We start from the raw sequence: 20,653 nt of genomic DNA, 5'->3' as shown, positions 1-20,653 counted from the left end.
AAATATAAACGCAATTTTTTTATTTGACTTTATTTAAAAACGAGTTACTGCGAACTAATGATGACAATTCTGAAGAAATAATGCTTGAAGAGATCAAGTGGAAAAAGACGATCAAATGTTCTTTCCAGTGAAGCACTTGTTCGGGTTAAGTCAAGGACGCCATTGTGATTGTAGTCTTTTTTTTTTATTGCAAAACGCAAGTAATCTTCGTTAATTGCTGCTGCCCGGCAGGGGGCAACATTTACAAAGGGGGGAAACATTCGTGTTTTTTTTAAAATACAATTATGGTACATCGATACAATAAGAAACTAATATTTACATATACAGTCTCGATTTTAATCGGCGCTCTCTACATCGCGTCGCATAAGAGACACGACTTAATGGAATTAATTTACCATTCGCGCGCGCGCGCGCGCGCGCTCGAGTACGCCACGCCGAACTGCTTGCGATAGTAGGCGAGAATTGATACCGCAGTAATTTGTACTAATTAACCCATCCGCGAATTTATGCCTCTCGCACTAGTCATTATTACAATGCGCACATATTACTCGACGTCACGCTACGCGGAGTATCCCTATTAATCATCGACGTGCGCTGTGGAACACCACGTCGGCAAATATAATGCCGGACGTAATAATATTTAATGCTTTTGGCGCCGGGACTTCGCCGTGCATGATCGACGTTACACAAAACGGAGAAGCTTGGCCGCGTTTCGTGTGAACAAACGAGTTCGGCCGGAGTCGCCGTGTGAAAACGCGCCGGCCTTAATGATATCAATGCTTCCGCGCACTCTGTACAAATGGATATACATTATACACAACGTTGATAGAATTTTAAATTAAGCGTCGCGCGATCTTTCGAACGATCCCAGCTGCCGTCTTCAGTCGTGACAATGAGACGACGGACGACGGCAACGAATCGCGCGAGAATAAATGTGCTAGGAGATGAGAAAAAGAAGTAACGCTTACCTTCTGATTAAAATATATATAAATAACTTTATTGTGTTTATATATATATATATATTTATAATAAAATGCCCTATCTATGTTACAAATATACAAACTTCTCGCTATGTACATCCATCTTCGTGTTTTTTTTTTTTTTTCGATTAAACAAGAGAGAGAATTACCGAAAAACTTGAATAAATCGATCGATTCGATTAAACTAGCATCAAGTAGAAAGAGGAAAAACTTACTTCGTTGCAATACGAGTTACGAGGGTAGTATGCTCCAAACGTTTCTTTTTTTTCCTCGCGCTAATTACATTTGCACACTACAAAGCTATCACGATTCTCAAAAATACGAATAACCGCTTACTTTATTCGGACACCGTATTACGGGTACATTGCAATAGTAAGAAATGCGTCTGATAATAAGTAGAGAGAAAAGTCGCGATAGTGTCAGGAGTCCTGTAACAGAAAAACAGAAAATGCGGTTAACGTAAAACGATTTCTGCTAATTGCTCCCACTAGACAAGATGCACTTTAATAAATGAATAATTGAAATCGCTCGGTATCCGGATGCAATATGTGATGCAATTACTGATCACGCAGAAAGAATTATTTATTAACAATAATATATTACGTTAATGTATATAAATCCATGATAAACATATCGGTTTATTATCGTAATGAGTTCAATAAGCGAACAATCAATCATTATCTATAATCGCTGTGTGTGTGTGTTTGCGTGTGTATGGGAGATAATGCACTACGTTACTTCGTTTGTACAGATAAAATACGATTACAGTGCCAAAACTGATTATTACTGCGATCATTTTCAGAAATATTTACATTTCTTCACATAAAAAGATTTGCATTACAATATCAAAATAACGACTTACCCTTCTCACATTTGCGATTTCCAATTACTCCTTACATAACGCGATTCGATAGTTTTGGAAACAGTTTCATATCTGAAACAAAGAAAAATTCCAATTAATTAGTCGGTGTCTGAAAAATCACAGAACGAAAAATAAATCTTGTTGCACAAAAAATATGTTGAAAAATTATATTTAATAAAATCAGATGTAACAAAATTAATCAAAAAAATAAAATGCGTTCGGTGTGTGGAAATGTTGAATGAGAAAAATGTGAAAATCCGCGAGAGAAAATAAAACAAAGAAAGATAAAAGCAATGCGCATGAAGAAAAATAGAAAATTAGACAGTCACGACGTACTACATTTCGCGCGGGAAGTGTGTTCTACTTGGAAGACTCTTTTGAATACAAGATCAAACTTTTTCCGCGCTACCGGGAGGATGGTTCTAACAAGTTATATTTTTTAATTTTTCCCACGACAGAGGAGACGACAACGACGAGGCGCGCGGCTCGCTGAAAGTTTCCCCGTGGTTTTAGAAATGCATTTAAACTTCCGCTTGGTTGTGCTCCGTGTCAAAATGCATTTCCTTTTTGCGTCGCCGGCACGTCGCGTCGCATCACCAAGATTCTTTCGCGCGGCGCGATGCGCCGCGAGTGTACGCGCGAAAAACCGATGCCGCGCATTTGTGCAGTGTCACGGCCGCGGTAGCGCTAGACACCGCGGCAGATGCGTCCGCCGTTTTGAAATTCCGCTGGCTCGAACTGTGTTACGCCTCGGTGAGCATGTCGAGCGGCAACGACGATGTGCCGCATAGTTGCGCCTAGCCGGACAACCTCAATTCTCTAAAAGTCGAAAACACATCTCTCTGCGACACGCCACCCTCAGATCATCGCCAAAACATCGGTATCAGAAATTTGATGATTTTACATTTATATTATTCAAAAAGCTTGTGTGTTTTTTTAAATTGTTGTTTTTCTTGCTCCGCTTTTAGTTGCCATCATTAAAAATAATGCGGGAATTTTATCCGCGCTAGAGAAAGTGAATAATATCAAATATCAATGTAAAATAGCTGTAAAAGCAACTGTGTTGCAATATCAATAATTAGGATTCCCGCAGTAAACGAGATATTTATGCGAAGTCATTGTTATGCAAGCTATTCATTTTTTTCGAAAATAATAATTTTTGTGTGCTTATAATTTTAATGATTTAGATTAGCTAGAGATCAAATCACCGTTCTATCTTCTAGCAAAGCGCAGACTGTATCGAGCGACACAAATGACAAAAAAATTGCGGAAGTGATCTTCGTTTCTATTCACGGGTGTGAGATGAAAAGATCGAAACACGTCTCTCTCTCTCTGTGAGTGAAACAAGTAAAATTTACTCACATCCCTCGTGTTACGCCGCGCGAGTTTAATTAAACGCTCAAAGAAACAATAAATAATCGTCGCGCCGCCCTGTCTCTCCGTTCGCAATAACTTCGCGCCCGTTTGCCGTCCGCGTTGCCGTCGTCTCTATCGCGGTGCGCGCGACAGACGCGGGATCGATGAAATTCCGTCAGGAGAATTCTGAAAGCTTCGCGCCGCAGTGTCGCGCGGTGCAAATGTAATTACAACGGCGAGGCCCGCGGGGCAGCGAAGCGGAGCGACGATATATAGGTGCGTAAACAGCGAAGTTATTGATTGCGAAAAATCACTTTTGGCCAAATGTGGCTCAGCAACAACATAGAAACACAGCCGGAATACCAAGTTTGATTGGACCATCTCTCTCTCTCACTGTCGGCGGTTCCGATTGACTGAAGTGATGCGAAGCCGCGCGCGCGATCGTTCACCGATCGTTAATTCCGCCGTCCGGCACGGGTGAGAGTGAGAATTTCATAGCGTTTACAATTTCCGTAATGATGCGTCAACTCGTCAATGCACACCCGGCACAATACGGCGGCGATTGACGGTCCGAACTGCGCCGATTGAAAGTAATAACGCGATCCCGACGCGATCACAATTGACGATTGATGCAACGATTATTTAAATAAAACAGGATACACGTGGTATCTTGTATTTTAGCCGATCGCGCAAGGAAGAGAAAATTAATACACACAAAATAATATAGACAATTTTTACGAGATATTAAAACGCTGAGTAACATACACGCGTGCGCGCGCAATAAGGCCAACACAATATCCGCAGTGCACTTTTCTTCTTTCTTGTTGAAACATTGTTTACTACAGATTCTTGGAAGCTTTACAAACAACCGTGGCAGTTGTCGAGTGTTATTTTATTCGGGCGCAATGCACACGTCCGCTCCAGTTGTTCTCGCCAATCGTTCACGCATTGCTGCAGTTCCTTTTCGCCTAACCGCTGTCAAGCAGCGCTAAACAAACCGTACATTCGATACTATATACGATATTATATTTGTGGAATAGTTGACCAAAATGGAAATAGCAGGCGGCAAAGTAACACAATCCTCGCGAAATTCGATTTGCTCGGGTAATGAAAGCGTCGGATTCGCGGCGCGCCGTTCGCAGGGCATAAGCTTCGGCGTATCTGTCGATTTTCCATTCCCGCAAATGTATGTAGAATCAGTCGTGACTTCAAGAGCAGCAGCCACTACCTCTCTCCTCTCTCGAAACTCTAAACTACGTTTTACCAGAAAGCCAAATGATGTAACGGCTTCCATCGACTTCATTCGGTCTCCAAATATATTGCGCATCGTTAAAGATTCTCTATCAAAACCTTTCACTTATGAATAATTTGCCGTGATATCGAGACAGATCGAAACATATATAGCTCGAAGAAATTCTCGTAAGAGACCGCGGATTTCCGGCAATCTTCCAACGATATCCGTGGTCTTAGCGTACATCTGTCTTCGGAGTCAATCTCGTACCTGCAACGCTTGGTAAACTTTTTCAATTTTCACATTTTATACTTGCAAATCTCGTGTAAGCTCGTTCGCTCGAACGTCATTCCTTTCCGCTGAGAAAAAACATCGCGTAGGCATATAATTTCGGCAAATTCACAAAGAAAGTTTCATTTCTCACCTTTTTTTCTTTCTCTCAGAATCGCGCGATGTGTTCGACTGAAAAGGGTCACGGACGAACTTGAGAGAACGATTCAACTGCAATCAACTTTAGCCGCAAACTACCAACTCATTCGGATGTTTTTACACTGGCGCAAAATTAAAATTCGCAGTTATGAACTCCTCCAACTTTTTCCTTCATAACCATAATAAACGACTAGTAATAACTCTATTTATATAATGAAATTTGTGAACCTTATACTTTTTTTTCTCCCTAGAAAACTTGGCTAAGAATTCGTAAAAGAACTCAGCGCGCTTTTAAAGTTGAGATTGGAGTGTCCGAGACGTCGTGATGTAAAAATCCCATTCTACAAACGTTCGCGAGGTCTTTATCGTGAATCGAGCTTAATGCGACTCCGTGAAGAACCGGGTCGCCAAACCGAATCTCTCATCGTTTATTCGATTCTCGACGCAAATTCGCCCAAACGATTGTTATCATTTAACATTTCGGCGGTTCATGGTTCCGTTCTCTAAACCACTTTGTGGTTCTTGCGCGGTGCTACCAAGCTGCTGCACCGGCGTCTCGAGATACGGTTTCGGAATGAAACCGCCGAGCGGAACCGCCACTCGACGGATTAAATATTCTATATTTCACGAACCAAGTTTTCCCCGCTCGGGAGTAACGCGGTATATACAAGGGCGCGGTTGTTGTCTCTCCTTTCTCGCCCAAACAAATCACTGGGCGCGTTTAAGCCCCTCTGAGAAGCCGCGCGGAGGCACTTCCCGGGAATTTGCGGGCGGAAAGAAGTAATATCATTCAAAAGCGGCGGAAGTTATTCCTTGATGCGAAAGTTTCTCCATTTTACATCGGCCGGGAATAGTTTCGTGGAGAAAATGTTAGTTGCGGGCAAAACTCCATCCCGACGATAACTTTTCCAATTATTATCAGATGGCAAATGGACACCCCTTTGTGTTTTCTCCGCGGTGCAATGCCGCCACGCCGCTCCCGGGAAGAGTGCGAGAACTCGGTAACTTAAATTGTGGCGTGCGCGGACGGAAGATTTCGTTCGGCAATAAACGTCCGACGTGGTTACGTGAGGTGTCTATTTGCAAGGGATTGTCTGCGGTCGCACGTAACAGATAGCACCTAATGTTATTTGGAGTCCATTTCAGATCCGCACCTGAGAGAGTATTCTCCACTTGATTTTTTTATTGATTTCGCGTCTCGGTAACTTTATTTTCTTGTGATTTACATGTGAAATGTTATAAAATTGACCAAAAACAATATAAATGCATTTCTGACTCAAAACTATTTTTATACGCGAATTTTCTTATTGCTCACTGGACGCTGGAAAATTATATTTTCCTACTTCTAAGCTGTCACTGGTCGTTTTGGGGAGTCAGCAGGGGCTGTAATGCGAAAGAGAGAGAGAACACAGGCCTTTCCTCGGAAAGGAATCTTCGAGCGTGAACCGACAGAGGCGTGAATAATTCGCAAAACAAAGCGCTCAAAGAGCGGAAAATGAAATTATATCCTTGCGGCTGCCGGCACGATGTGTTCGCTTCGTCGAAGGCGAGCACGAAGGTGCGAGAGGAGGCCGACGGATTTCCTGTAAGCGTTACGAGTCAATTTGCAGACCGAGGTTTTGCTCGCGCGTTTCCGAGGCGTTTTCGTTCACACTTCTTTTTTTCTTATCTTCGTCTTCGCGAGTTCGTGGCGATTGTTTTTAAGCAGAAAAGCGAGAAGACGAGAGGGAAGGTGTAGAAAAGCGTGAGCCGTGTTGACGACTTCGGGCGACGGAACTTTTGGACGAACGACAATGGCGAATCTGAGTTTCCGTCGAGAAGTAATGAAATGGAGCGCGGAGGAGCGAAATGTAGAGAGAAGAGGTGGTCTTGAGGCGGAATTCCTCCGGGTGAATGGAAATCCTCCGTGTGTTTACAAACAAGTGAAACTGGTTCCGAAGGGAGCGCTTATGCGAGCGGACACGCCCTATCCTACGGGCTGAGCGACCGTGCGAAAGAGCCTCCGCGTCGATGGGAGGAACAAAGCGGCGCTATCCTTTGTTTCAACCATTCAGCCCAGAGGAGGGTATAACGCGAGTGTGTTAATTAAGACCGACCGGCTGGCCAGCCGATGGGATAGGCCGTGTATGCGCCGTGAAGAAATATCGGACGAAAATCTGGACTTTTCGCCGGCGATCTCGCTCGTTCGTTTGCCGTAAATCCCCCGTACTCTTATCCGTCGTGTTCATCGTCGGCGCTAAAAGAACTCTCGGAATCAGATTTCTCAGGACGATCTTTCGTCGAGTTATTACCGCCGAAGAAATCTCTCGATTGATCGTTCTGCTTTTATTAGGCGGATTCCGACGAATGGACCGATATTCCGTTACATCGCACAAACTTGACATTAATCTCTTTATTTATTTGTGTGTTGTCGTGCGCACACACGTCCATTTAACATGATGCAAATGTGTTGTACGCTTAATTACTAATTTCTGTAAATGTATCTCTTACCGAAACTGATGTAATTCGAATCCAAAATTCCGCAATAATCTCGATTGCACAAATTCCAGCGGCGCGATTACCAACGCGCTTCGTAGCGAAACAAGGATCGCGAAATCCACGAATGGTGAATTAAAACGCGCGACATCTCGTTCGAATATCTAAAAGCAACACATCGCGCGGCCGTGATTATGACCGTAAACGAATCGCGCAATTCGAACCGTCCGTGTCAGTATTCGCGAGATCGCGACGGCGCCCCGTTATTCTCCCGACAGGATTATTCTACAAAATTCGCACATGCACACACATACACACGCGCACATATTATCGTCCGTATTATTATCCGCGCCCACGCGCTGTTATTATACTGACGCGACGCCGTAATACTGTCCGTGCGCGCCGTTTTCCATACCGGGCGGAATCGCACCGGTCGAATTAATAGCCGACTCTCAATAGTCGCCTCGTATTATTCCGGTTCTTTCGCGAGCGTAGGCGTGGGACGGTCGGCGCGTATTTTCGGGCGAAACTTCGGCTCGAATATTCAGAGCGGTTCTGAAATTCGCTCCCGGTAGGATTTCAAGAAGCGATCCGGGCAAAACTTTCTACAGCCGAGAGAAGGTCGCTGCCTCTACTCTTGGTATATATATATATATATATATCTCCTTTCTTTCCCTCCATCCACGTTTGCTTCATTAAAATTGAAGGTTCCTCGTTGCCGACGCGTAACCGAGTTGAAAGTCTGCGGAAAGCTCGTTCGCTCGCTTCATGTCGCTTTTGGCTTTTCCGGCGCTATTGCAATCGTGACAATCGGTGACGTGTACTTTGTCGTATTTAAAACCCGCCAGTTTCCTTTTATACACTTCGACAGCTGAAGGTGTGCCGAGAGCACGAAGAAGAGAGGACTGAAGAATTTCAGATTTTATTTTCACAGGGAGTCTTTTATCGCGCGAATAAAAGTTTCCCTCGGAAAACCCTGGACATTTCCTGCCTTTTATTTATTTTTAATTATAATCAGCATTGATAATGCTCTTAGTGATTACACGATGCACATAATAATTGTACACACAGAGAATATAATATGTACAATTATTTTGTTCCAAAAAGTCTTTTGCATGTCAATAGATATTATACAATGAAATATGTTCAATTTGTTACGAAAGAAGACTCGAAATATCTTTGTATTTTTATTTAAAAAAAAAATATTGCAACGACGCGAGCAACTCAAAAAAATTATTTTTCTACTCGTGTTCACTCGTTCAAAATTTTCAGTAATGCTAAATATGGTAAAAGAAGCCTTAAAGAGATTTAACAAGGGTACTAGACGGATTAAAATTTTGCGGGATAACTTTGTGTTACTTAACCCATACTCCATAAAGCTTAAGTTACTTTTAAATCTCACAGATTAAGAACTTTCTTATCCGGAAACACAAAGTTTCGTCATAACCGCGCGCGCGCGCAGATAGTAAAAACGACGTAATCGATCAATCGACCGATCGCAATGAAGAGATGTTAAAGAGCACTTGTTCGGAAGCGGCACTTCAGGTAAACCTCTCGCGCCAGTAATTCGAATCGATGAGCTTGCTTTCGTCGCGCGAGAGACTGTTTATTCAGCGAATCGATCCTGAACGGACTCGGCATCGGCCCAAGGCTATGGACATTTCGATCAATGTGAACGACATGATCTGGTGACGCAATACGTAAACACAATTTTCCAGAGGCAACAAACGAGAAAAGCGTCAAGAGACAGATTCCGCAGCACGCGTGCTGATTCAACTTCCAATAATATCGCTGCGCTAAAAAATGCACCGCTCGGCATCGTGCAAGAGCATTCGAGTAATAAACGTGACTCTCCCGAGAAACTCCCTTCCGCGTACAACGAAGAGATGAAGCGCCGTTTTAAATTAGTCGTAACCGCGCGCTCGAACCGGTTCGATCTCTCTCTCTCTCGTTTCGTTTCCAGCGTCATTACTATCGCCATTCGAGCGTCAGATTGCTTAATCGTGAAATTGGCCTGCCTAACGCGCGGCCGGCAAGCGGACAAAGCGAGACGGGTTATAGAGGCCGGAAAAACGGAAGAAAATAGCGGAATGAAAATCGCCGCAGAGGCGCGCCACAACGGCGAACCGGTTTCGTTTCGTCGGGAACAAAAAGATTGTCGATTGCCGAGCGAAAAGAAGAGAGAGAAATTTCACAGTCTACCGTAGCGAATAAGAATCGCGAAAAAGACAAAAACAGAAAGAGAGAGAATAAAACTGATAAAAACGATATTAACGGATGGTTAACTCGCCGAAAATGCTGCATTAATTAATCCAGGGGTGAATGTTTTTTTTAAAACGTAGAAATGTGATTTAATTTAGCAGATTATAGTTAATTAATATAACATATATATATATATATAAATTTTACATCATGTTTTTCTTTATTTTTGAAAACACTTTCAATAAATTAAAATTAACGCGTTTTATGAATATGAAAACTTCAGAGCTGTGTTACATATTTTACTTTTGATATAATTACTGATGAGTTTTCATTACATGTATAAGATCCTTGAAAAACTCAAAATACTATATATATATATATAAAAGTATTTTTGTTTAAATTGAAGTTATTTTTGCTCAGGAAATAATCGTAAACAACACAAGAGAAATAGATTTCGCGACGAATAAGCAGACGCGATCGGATAATGCATCATTAAACTATAATATTGGGTCGCGTAACGCGAGTCTCTAAAAGAGAATGACGTTTCAATACCAATTTTGATCGTGATCGTTTCGTGTCGCTATTTCCGTCGTTTCCGATGTGATTCCGCTACGCTCTGTATCGCTGGACACAACATAAGAGGGCTCTTTAGCGTGAATGAGGCGAGGCGTGTCCGGATTTGTCGTTCAATTCATCGGTGCATTAGGATTCGATGATTTTCCTTTGGAATGGAGATCATTATTTCAGATACGAGAGCGCGGCGGGGTATACGCTCCGCTTGAGCGGTTTTATCCGCGCTCAAGAATATCCCGAGATATTGAGATAGCGTCTCGGGAGAATGGTGAAGAATAATTTATAGTTACCGCGATGTTCCAATTTAGATAAATGCGCATTACAATGATAAATTATCTTTTATTTGTGAGCAACTACGAAATAGCACGATTTGCTGCAAACCTTCGCGAATGGGGTAATTACCGATGGGGTAATCGATTTTTCAAAAAAATACAGGAATAATCCAATTGCAAACGTTTGTTCTTCAAAATATGCCACAAAAGTGTTTTGCCAAAACAAGATTCTTTTGTTGGCAAAGCAACATTGTGCGCGCTTTTGGTTCGCGTGTGTGTTGCTATTACCAGTTTCCAATTGCATTTAACGAGGAATACGTATAACAAAACAAAACAAACTAAAAAAAAATCATTGAGCAAATTGTTAAAATGTATAAACTATCCAGCAGTTTTTATAACTCGTAAACCTTGAACCGCAGTTTTTCCATTTTGCGTTTATTAAATCGGCGTGCAGTTCTCCGAATTGATATTGTAAAAGACCGTAATTCGAAACCGAAATAAATAGAGGAATCAACGACAAGAAAGAAGAGACGGGAATATCGTTGCATCTCTCTGTGAAATGCGCGTTCTCTAATTTTGGTTACATTTCCCAATCGAGCGGGTTCCGAGACTCGGTATAAAACGTGTACCCGATATACGCATTCTGTACGTTTCCATTTGTCATTTAAGCGGATACGGATACAAGTTGAGCCGTCCGACCGAGCACAATAGTGCATCTTTCTCGTGTAAACGACCCAGGTTCGCGTTCACATCTACATATATATATATATATATATTTTTCGCTCGCCCACGGACACATTCCCTGCCGCAAGTTTTCAGCGGTGAATGCATTACGCGATGCGCAACGCGCATACGAATGCTCATATCGAAAATGCAATAAATAAACGAAAATGCACGTATCGCGGGATGACAAAAATCGTTGAACTATATCAAGTTTGATAATTAAACTCGCGGATACACGACACGCCTTTTAAATAACATCATCAATGTTGTAAAGCTCCCCAGAGATGAATAAAACTACAGAGAGCGCATTAAAATCTTTGGGTTTTTAACAATACAATTTCTCATTACACAAAATATAACAAAACCCCATTTGCATTCGTAATGTGTATCTTTCTAAAGCGATAGCATAATCATCAACAAGCAATTTGTCGGCAAAGATTGAACATTAGAGAGATAACAAAATCCCCAATTTGTCAAAGTAATATTTTCTTATATAGTAATATTATAATAACGGATATACTCGTACGTATACACATCGTCCTTCGTACAACAAAACAAACGTAACCCTATCCACATTCAAAATATCGCTTACAGCGCCGAACCCTTCTCTGACCACGGTGTTATTAATACTTGTGCTCTGTTGAATAGATAAAGTCCATTAAAGATCGATACGACGGCAGTCACTGAAACGTACGTGACATCCATTAACAGAAGTGCCCTTACAAAGGTACATGTTTTAAGGACACCGAGCGCGCTGGTTCCCGCGTGAAAGAAAAGCACAAGAGACGAATTGGACTCACAAAGCTACGCTTTTTTCGGTCGGAACATTTTGGAGAAAGAATGTGAAAAGCGCACAATGGGTATCGTTGAGCGTGGACTCTCGTACAAATGATTTTTAAATGCGTTACGAGTCCCGCAGACGGGACGGAGTGTAGAGCACAGGGTGGTGAGGCAGGCAGTGAGGGAGGGAGGGAGGGAGGGAAGGAGAGAGGAGCGGGATACGTGCTATGCAGATTTCGGCTCTTCAGTCGGGTGAGGTGCTCTTTGATGTCGAATGACGCATAGAACGACCCTGCGCACCAATTGTCCTCCCCAGCATTTCGATTCGATGTTTACGCCTATCCGAACGCGTTTCGGGTTTGCCCGCGCGAGCGTAACACAGAAGCACTTTTCATGCTCGACGAACAATTAGGCTTGTCGTTTGACCAGAGTGCACGTTCACATTAAAACTGTAGTATAGAGAAGAAACACGAATGTTCAATTATCCATTGTCGGTGTCATAGAGAAACATCCAATATGACATATTGAAATTAAACAAGAGATACGTACACATGAAAGCGAATGGATTTTTATTTTCTAAAAAAACAGAGTTTTACTACACTTTTCTATGTAAAAATAGAAATAATAGACAAAAAATGTTGCAATAGATTTGTTAAAGGTATAGAAAACTTTACGTGGTATATATAGGATTAAATAGAAAACAAATGTTCTTCGCATGCTAAGAGGAAAAGTAATTAGAAAAATATTCGGTATTTCTCTCGTATCTGTAGTTTCGATTAGCGATCTTTCTTTCGACCGAACGACTCGACACGCCCGCTACCGTCGTTTTTCTCACATTTCGAAGGCGAGTTACCACTAATGAAGGTACAACGAGATACGTCGTTCGGTCGGCAGTGCAATGAGAGCCGTACATTTCGATTTCCTCTCTGTTCTTGTTGTGATAGGCTCTCGATCGTTAAAGTCGTTGCACTCGCATTCCACGAAGGCAGTTTTGCGCTAGCTAACGAACGTGCAACAGCACATCTCGTTCGTTTGAGATGCAACGACGCGATCGCGTTTTCGATTTTCATTTATTTTCCCCACAACAAGCTGTCAAACTCGCGACGAACTGTTCACCTATTTTCAATACATTACTGAAGTATTCGCCGGTACGTTCTCATCACGACCGACGTATTCTCTTTTCGTTCTATTAATCATCCGTTAATGAGTTGTATATTATTTATTAATCTCTCGTGCTTTCAGCGCGACAGAGTATAATAAACGAATAGAATAACCGGTACAGTGATTGATCAGCACGTGGTAATTGACCACAGCGTATAGCGCCGCAATATATCAAAATAATCAATCAATTATAATTGTCTTCAAGACAAACTTTACAAAAATCTTTGCGCTCTCTCTCTCTCTCTCTCACTCATTAAGTCTATAATTAACGTATAGTTTTGTTTTAGCGGTTTTTCACTTGTTGTTTACTACATCGCATGTACACGTAACAAGTTAGAACAACAACGGTTATTAAATTTATTTAAGCGTAGACTGTTAAAAATAATACCTTTGATGAGAAAGAGAGAGCTTTTTATAGTCCGTGCACAAATATAATTCCATGCTGTTGTATATAAAAAGATAATGCAGCCGTTGATAAATACGGAACAGTTGCGATGTAATAGTTGGCCATTATTGTTTTACAAATAAAAGAGAACATCGCTAACATTGAAAAAGCCTGCATTCTTACGCGTTTCGAAACTTTTCCGAAATAATCCGCTGAACGCAATCGTCACCGGTAAAAAAATTATTTCAGCTTGCCCCGTGATGTGTAATATAAGCAGCAAACAAATGCAGAGTGACAGGTTTGAAATGCCAGTAAATCAGAGCAACAAAATGCCAGCAAGAGAAATAAGAGATGCTAAATACATATCGTGTTTGCGCGACGCAAGTCGCCGATTTATGCCGATTTTTATGCAAATCGTGCCATTTTCCTCGACTGGGAATATGATCTGTAAAAGCCCCTTTTCGATATATATCGCGCAAGCATATCGCGCGCGGATTTGTCGTTCGATCGGTTTCCCCGGAGCGCGGTCAGTGCGAATGCGCACTCGATCCCGGAAAGTGGAAGCGGGATGTACCGACGATATCGCGTATAATATGGCGATGGTAGCAATATAAACTTGACATTTTCGCATGCAGTCCTATGGAAATAGCGGGATAAAGTTGATTCTTTCGCAAACAGCACCGAGCGGAGAAAAAGCGGGAAAATGGGAGAAGGAAGGGAGGGAGTGGCGGCTCGCGGGATGACGATATATAAAGTTCGTTCGCTTTCGCGGCACAAAGTTGTGTACGAGCGAGAATTGAAAAACATTTCGTCGGATAGGCGAGAGCGCGCAACGGCCGGAAAGTAATAATAAGCGCGTTTCTCTTTGCGTCGCGTAACCTCTTCGTCTCGTTGACGCGATATATGACGTAACATCGAAAATTTCGAAAAAGCGAGGAATATAGATTTAAACAGCGGCTGAAGAGAAGGGGCGTTCGAAAGAACAATCCTCTTCACGTACGCGCGTTCTCTTTGCTAATTTGAAAATGTAATATCGAATTTTAAAGAAACAATTTCAATATCTAAACTGTGCAATAATTTCATTTTCCACTTTTCAATTTCTCTTTTAAATTGAAACAAACAAAAAACACAATAAACGGAATCAAATTAAACAATTTGAAGAAATTCGTTATTAGTTTCGCTGTATCATGGAGAAACGCATATATTACATATGTTTCCGACATTATAATTAATGTCGCAATGGGTCTCAACTAGCCAATAATAATCATCATCGTAAGCACGAATATAAACTATTTACAGCGTAACTGTAAACTGTAATATATTACATGATAGTGCGCGGGATTGGATATACATTCCTGGGGCAATGTGCACGTACTGCGAGTGGAAATTAAATTTCGGATAAACACGACGTTACGTACGCAGGCAACGCGAAGAGAGCTCGTTTCGCTCGGCCCGGGTTGATCCCTGATACCGGATTGAGGTATCGCGGCTGACACGATGTAAGAGTCATTCCGTGCAAACGAGCTCGGGATTTGTCGAGGGGGCCGGTGACGTTGGTTCTGCGCGAGACCGTATGTACGACGTTGCCGTCGCCGGAAGCGGAATGGATGGCGCAGCTCTTTCACATTTTCCCGTTCCTATTTTCCCGCGACTGCGGGGGAAAAAAAAAGAAAGAGCGGACGCGCGCGCCGAGAGTAACGAGCCCCGTCTCTCTTCGCGAAACACTGCGAAATTATGTATTAGGTCGAAAGAACGTAATCTACGGCGTTTTGCTCCTTTCTCTCCGCCGGCTATATTTTTCCTTTGTGTTTTCAACTTTTGCGCGCTCGCATCCAGGATACTTCGTATACACAGAGGCGGCTTGCGCGCCACACCGATCTCTCTAATTCTTTCGTATGAGTGTATGATAATTTATCCCGCCTTTTTCCGCATTGCCGTTCTTTCATTCGAGGATTTTCTGCGACGGACTTCTTTAATGCTGAATTTCACGACTTCGCGATAAAACATCGCGTCAAAGGGATTTATGATACGTAACACCGTTTCTCGATTTGACGCATCACAAGGCAGAGGCAGTTTTGCGCAGTTTGTTTTACGACTTCACTCGCCGTGAAATCACAATATCTGCTAATCTCTTCTTTTTTCGAAACAACGTCGAAAAAGTTGAATACGAACGTTGTAAACGAATCGTGTTGATGTAAGTGTTAATTACACAGAAACTTTAAATTTGTTCCGTCATCAATAAACGTGCATTCGCACGAAATCAAGAACGCGGACCAATATAGCGTCGAAGGTCTCCAATTTCGCGAACTGGATCGGAAAGCGCGCTCGCAGTTAAGTGCTGCGCTCGATAAATTTTTTCAAGCGCCCTTTACTTTCGCTTCTTCCGCAGCTTTGTTCTTGCCTAAACCCTCCCCTGAACTCGCTTCAACTCTATCGGATAAAGCTTCAGATCCGCCCCTGAAAACTGTTACTAGATTTTCCGGTTCGCCTGACGCGGCCACCTCTCTCTTCCACTCTCTTCATCACCGTTCCCGCCTTTTCTCTTTCGCGCTCGCCCTTTTGCTCTCTTTCTCTCTGTCAAATTAACATAGTTCGCGCAGTTGGATTTAAATAGCGATCGGGAGAGGTTGCGGCCTCCCCTCGCGAATTTCGGGTTTTCCCGAAAAGTTTAGCAAGTACACACGCGGAGGAGCCCCAGCGGCGGGAGGGCTTTGCTGTCGCGCGAAATCCACGCGGACTTTTTGCGGGATTAGTCGAGGTAATTGGAGCGACCGAGGCTTGCGACAAGTCCGAACAAAAACGATATTCTTCGCGTTTAATTCCTCCTTAATGATAGTCTCGGAATTTTCTTCGCCGCGCCCGGGAACGACACGTTTCGCGGGAGCATTTTTCCGTTCATGCGACTCCGAAAGGGTTCGCGAGCGAATACCGTAATTCGTAATGGCCTAAGTTGAATTGAGGCTTACGAAGTAATCAGAAACTTGAAATCTTCGGTTCGCTTGTCGGTCTTCCCTCTTTTTTTTTCTCCCGAGATCGACTTCCTTTTTCCGAGCGCCAACCGTGCGTAGCTTACTACTATCGAAATCACCCGTCGAGTATCAGTCGTACTACACCGTGTTAGATTTTACTAGTTCGAAGGAGTTTGTTTAATCTGTTCGTCCACGAAATCCACGTCGCCAATAGTGCTCGATTAAACACGAAGTCGCACAAGTGTTCCTTGCCGCTACTCTTTACTACGAACGATCGAACCGTTCGAATTCGATAAGTAAAATTGTTTCATCGTCCCGGACTATACTAAAAGAGAAAGAGAGAGAGGAGAACAAAGCCAAGAGAAAATGGCATATGTCACGATTTCCGTTATCGCGGCCACGTTTCACCGCGCACACAGTTGCATTTTGACAACTACTTCGAAAGAGCGCTTCTCTCCGCGCGTCCCTTACGCACGTACGCCCACGTAGAACTTATGTGTGTTCATGATCGCCGCCCGAACACGTATATGCACACGTACACTTCTCGGTCAGCATTATGCAAAAGTTCGGAAAGTAACTTCGCCCACATAGGGGCTAGAAAGTTTGCGCGGTTTGCCATTCCGTCCATTGAGCTCGAGAAAATAATTACTGCCTTGACGGAAGGTGGAAATTGGTTGGCCGAGTATGCAGAAACATGTTCATTATTGACGAAGCAGTCGGGAAACTCGAAAAAAACATGCGCTCATTCTCTCAATTAAACTATTTTATGTGTACAGACAACACGAAGGAGTTGAAAATATCACAACAGAAAATCAACAAAAATATTATTCGATACAGAAGCAAATATGTATAAAGAAAGAATAACTTCCTGCGCTATGGAAAACAATATGTCAATATACATATTGTTCGTTTGTTTGTGAACGAATATTTCTTTATAGTCTGTATTTAATTTGTAATCAATCATATGATATCAAAAATGACTCTTGATATCTTCGGGCGATATAGAAGACGGCGTCTTTTCATTCTTCAGTTATTTTTCTGTTATTTTGCGCATTGACATTTGCATATTGCAGTTTATTTTTGTTTGTTGCAAACATGTCCCGGCGACATGTTCCTTTGCGTTCGATGTTTAATTCTCAAAAAGGAAACAGCAAATCTCAGTTACAAAACCGTTAGTTGAACGGTAATCAATATTTCCGTTCAGTTTTTTTTAATTCGTAAATAAATACAATTAAAATGTCAAACGGGATGTAACGACGTTAGACGAAATTGATAATCTTTTTCGCGAGAGAGAGGAATTTTTTTGCAGAAGTTGCACAAGGGAAATCGTTTATTTCCACGTATTCAAATGTTGGAAGGGACGCAGCAGTCTGGATCACCCTGCGTTTTATTGTGTCTGAGCCCTCCGGGCACGTTATTTTTCGCTTCCGCTCCGCGGAACCCGCGATACGGCGAGTTCGTTCGGCACTCCCGAAATTGTCGACGATACATTCGGAGCGAAGTCAGCGCGGACGTCAAACGAAATTGCTCTTCGTCCGCGCCGGGGACACAAAACGCGTAAACAGACAGATTCTCGCATTCGTGCGTAACTTTCTCTTCGACGAGCGTCACAAATCACACGATGCGCGGACCGGCCCGATTGCGCGCGGCGGTCATACGTTTCCGTACGACAATGGCGCGACGGCGGGCGAACATAGAGAGTGCAGATAATAGGCGGCAGATAACGGCGGCGGGATGGTAGCCGAAATGACGGAACAGTCGCAGTTTATCCCTTTCTGACGTGGCTCATAAAACCGTCGGTCTCGTAATATTTTACCGCAATCTCGCGGACGGCGGCGCGCTCCGTTATCGAGAGAATACTCGCGGAAACAAAAGAGACCAGGGAGCTGTGGGGCGGAAATATACGACTATTCGGAAATAGATTGAGATGACCCCGAGAGTCTTGCGATGCAAGTCCCGGAGACGAAGAAGCAGTCCCTGAACTTAACGACTCCCCATCGCGACGGAACGAAGCAGAAAGGGGGATATAGTTGACGCAGCGTGGAAACGTGCAGCGGCGACGTTAGAGGGTGATGGCGGTGGCCTTGGCGGAGTCAGGGGAAGAAGTTGGATCGCGTTTCGCGGGAGAGCGGCAAACGGTTAATGTACGATCGAAGGAGGAAGGAACGTTTGCAGCAATCCGGAACGACCGGAGGGGTTATTCCGGGTTGAACGATAGCGCCAGGAATAAGTACTGTTCGCCGGGAAAGCTCTCCATTGGATACGGGAATTGGATGTTCGGTATAGAAGGAGGAGAGAAAGAGAGGAGGAAGAAAGCGGAATCGATGGTGCTCTCAAACAATTCTTCACCGTGTATTGACCGTGGGTAAATCAATCAGAGACAGTCGTTTTGACCTTTACGATCAGATTCCGGTTGGTGCAGCGACAGGGAGAGATAGAACGAGAGAAAGATAAGTAAAAAGAATAGAAAAAAAGAAACAAGAAGAGGGAGCGAAAAATACACCAAGGGGGGTTAAAGAACGAGAAAAGCGGGGAAAAAGACCGAGAAGCAGAAGAAGACTTCTGACGTTGTTTGTCCAATTGCAATTACGCTATCTAGGACCTTCTTGAGTCAAAAACATGGCGTCTCGCGTAAATCTTTTAAACACATGGATATTGTTACGTGGATGGATTGCCGGCATCTATCTGAACGATTACTCAAATTTATTTTGACTTTATTGTGCTGTTGTTTACATTTTACACAGTCGGCGATCATATCTCAACCGTATTATTTGTGCGTAAAAATTAGTTTTAAAATCTAAATAAAAAAATGAATAAAATTGAAATACGTGTGCAATTAAATATTGAATTAAAGTTTAAATATCAGTTTTGATATAAAAAATTGAAAAATAAAATGAAATTAAAACTGTTCTCTGTCAAAATATGTTATTTATATATACTTCGTTCTTAATACACAGCTAATTTGAGCAAAGAATCAATTAAATCTCACGTTACTTCAACTAAATATGCGTTAGATTTGTGTTTACTTACATTTTTCTCTTTTCTTTTCTAGTAGTAAAGATAATTTCAAAAAAGAGAGAGAAAGAGAGTATGTTGAGTTTTATTTATATATGAAAATTCTCCGTATTTGCTCTCTGCACGTTCTTCTAATGCGTACATAAGTCGACAGCAAACTCAATCTCAAGCCGTTGTCAAGTACCATAGGGAAATAATTCCCATTCGTGAAGTTTCGATCCGGAGATGGCATTTACTTACATGAGGACGAGAAATCCCATCGAAAACCGAATCAATTCTGCGCAATAGCGCTTCAATGATGCATGACGAGTATCGAAGGGCTCAAGCGCTCTCCTCGCGACCCGAGAGAATTCCGCCGAGCGCGTTTCGTCACGCGCGAGTCGCCGTCGGGCATTCGATAATTTGCGGCGGAATCGTTCTTTTACAATTTTATAACTGGCGCGCTCTGTCGGAAAACGCCTATCTGCCAAGCGTTCCTCCCGTACACATAAACAATTGGCGAATTGTGCCAGTGGGCCAGACGCAGGGGTGATGATTTAACACTTTGTGTCGCTCGACATTCGGTGGCATAAAACATGCAACATCCCGTGATGAATTGCGCGCGCTTGTTCGCCACGTGGCTCGGATCTGACTAGCATCATCGCTATTCCATTAAATCACCGCCCCACGATTACACATACACACAGAAGGATGCAATAAACGTCGTAAATATCTTTATTTAGAGAAAATTAAAGAGATAATTTTGCAAATAAATAATTTTATACAATATTTCTCTTTGAGTAGAACTCATTGCGCATTTTTAAATTGCAATTTTCCTAACATTTAGGAAAGCGACGTGAGCTCGACAAGCGCACGTGCAAATTAACTAATTAACGTACTTTAAGATTGACAGCACGAACACAGCTAGAAAATTGACTCGTAATTACCTTCTGTACCAATATCTAACAGTGTAAACGGCGAATAAAGAAGACTGGATGATGAAGCGGATTACAGTTAACAACCGGCGTCTCAGACAAGGTATAATGTTGGAGATAAGAATATCTGCCCCCAAGCGATACTCCCGAGTAATTCAATGTGAACGAGGTTTCAATTTAAAATTCGATTCACTGTGATTCTATTTCCCTGCTGTCACTGCACGACTTTGTTTGAGTCACTGCGTGTAGGGAATACGAAGAGTTCATCAGAGACAAATTGCATAAAATAAACGCGAAAAACAACCGTCGTTTAATTATGCTCAAGC

General features: G+C 42.6%; 1 protein-coding gene across 1 annotated transcript in view; it reads right to left on the bottom strand.

Moving 5' to 3' along the window:
• Positions 1 to 261: 261 nt before the first annotated feature.
• LOC109854981 (toll-like receptor 6) overlaps positions 262 to 20,653 on the bottom strand; it is a 45,672-nt gene continuing 25,280 nt past the window's right edge. Inside the window, exons 2-3 of the mRNA XM_020428688.1 lie at positions 1,843 to 1,914; positions 262 to 1,408 (exon numbers count right to left, since the gene is read on the bottom strand). The gene's annotated coding sequence lies outside the window, so the exon portion shown is untranslated. The remainder of the gene's footprint in view (positions 1,409 to 1,842; positions 1,915 to 20,653) is intronic.

This window comes from Pseudomyrmex gracilis, unplaced genomic scaffold (assembly GCF_002006095.1).
Source record: "Pseudomyrmex gracilis isolate BER0280 unplaced genomic scaffold, ASM200609v1 scaffold_77, whole genome shotgun sequence".
NCBI classification, from domain to species: Eukaryota; Metazoa; Arthropoda; class Insecta; order Hymenoptera; family Formicidae; genus Pseudomyrmex; species Pseudomyrmex gracilis.
The sequence above is the reverse complement of the archived record's forward strand: the minus strand, read 5'-3'. Positions and strand labels throughout refer to the sequence as shown.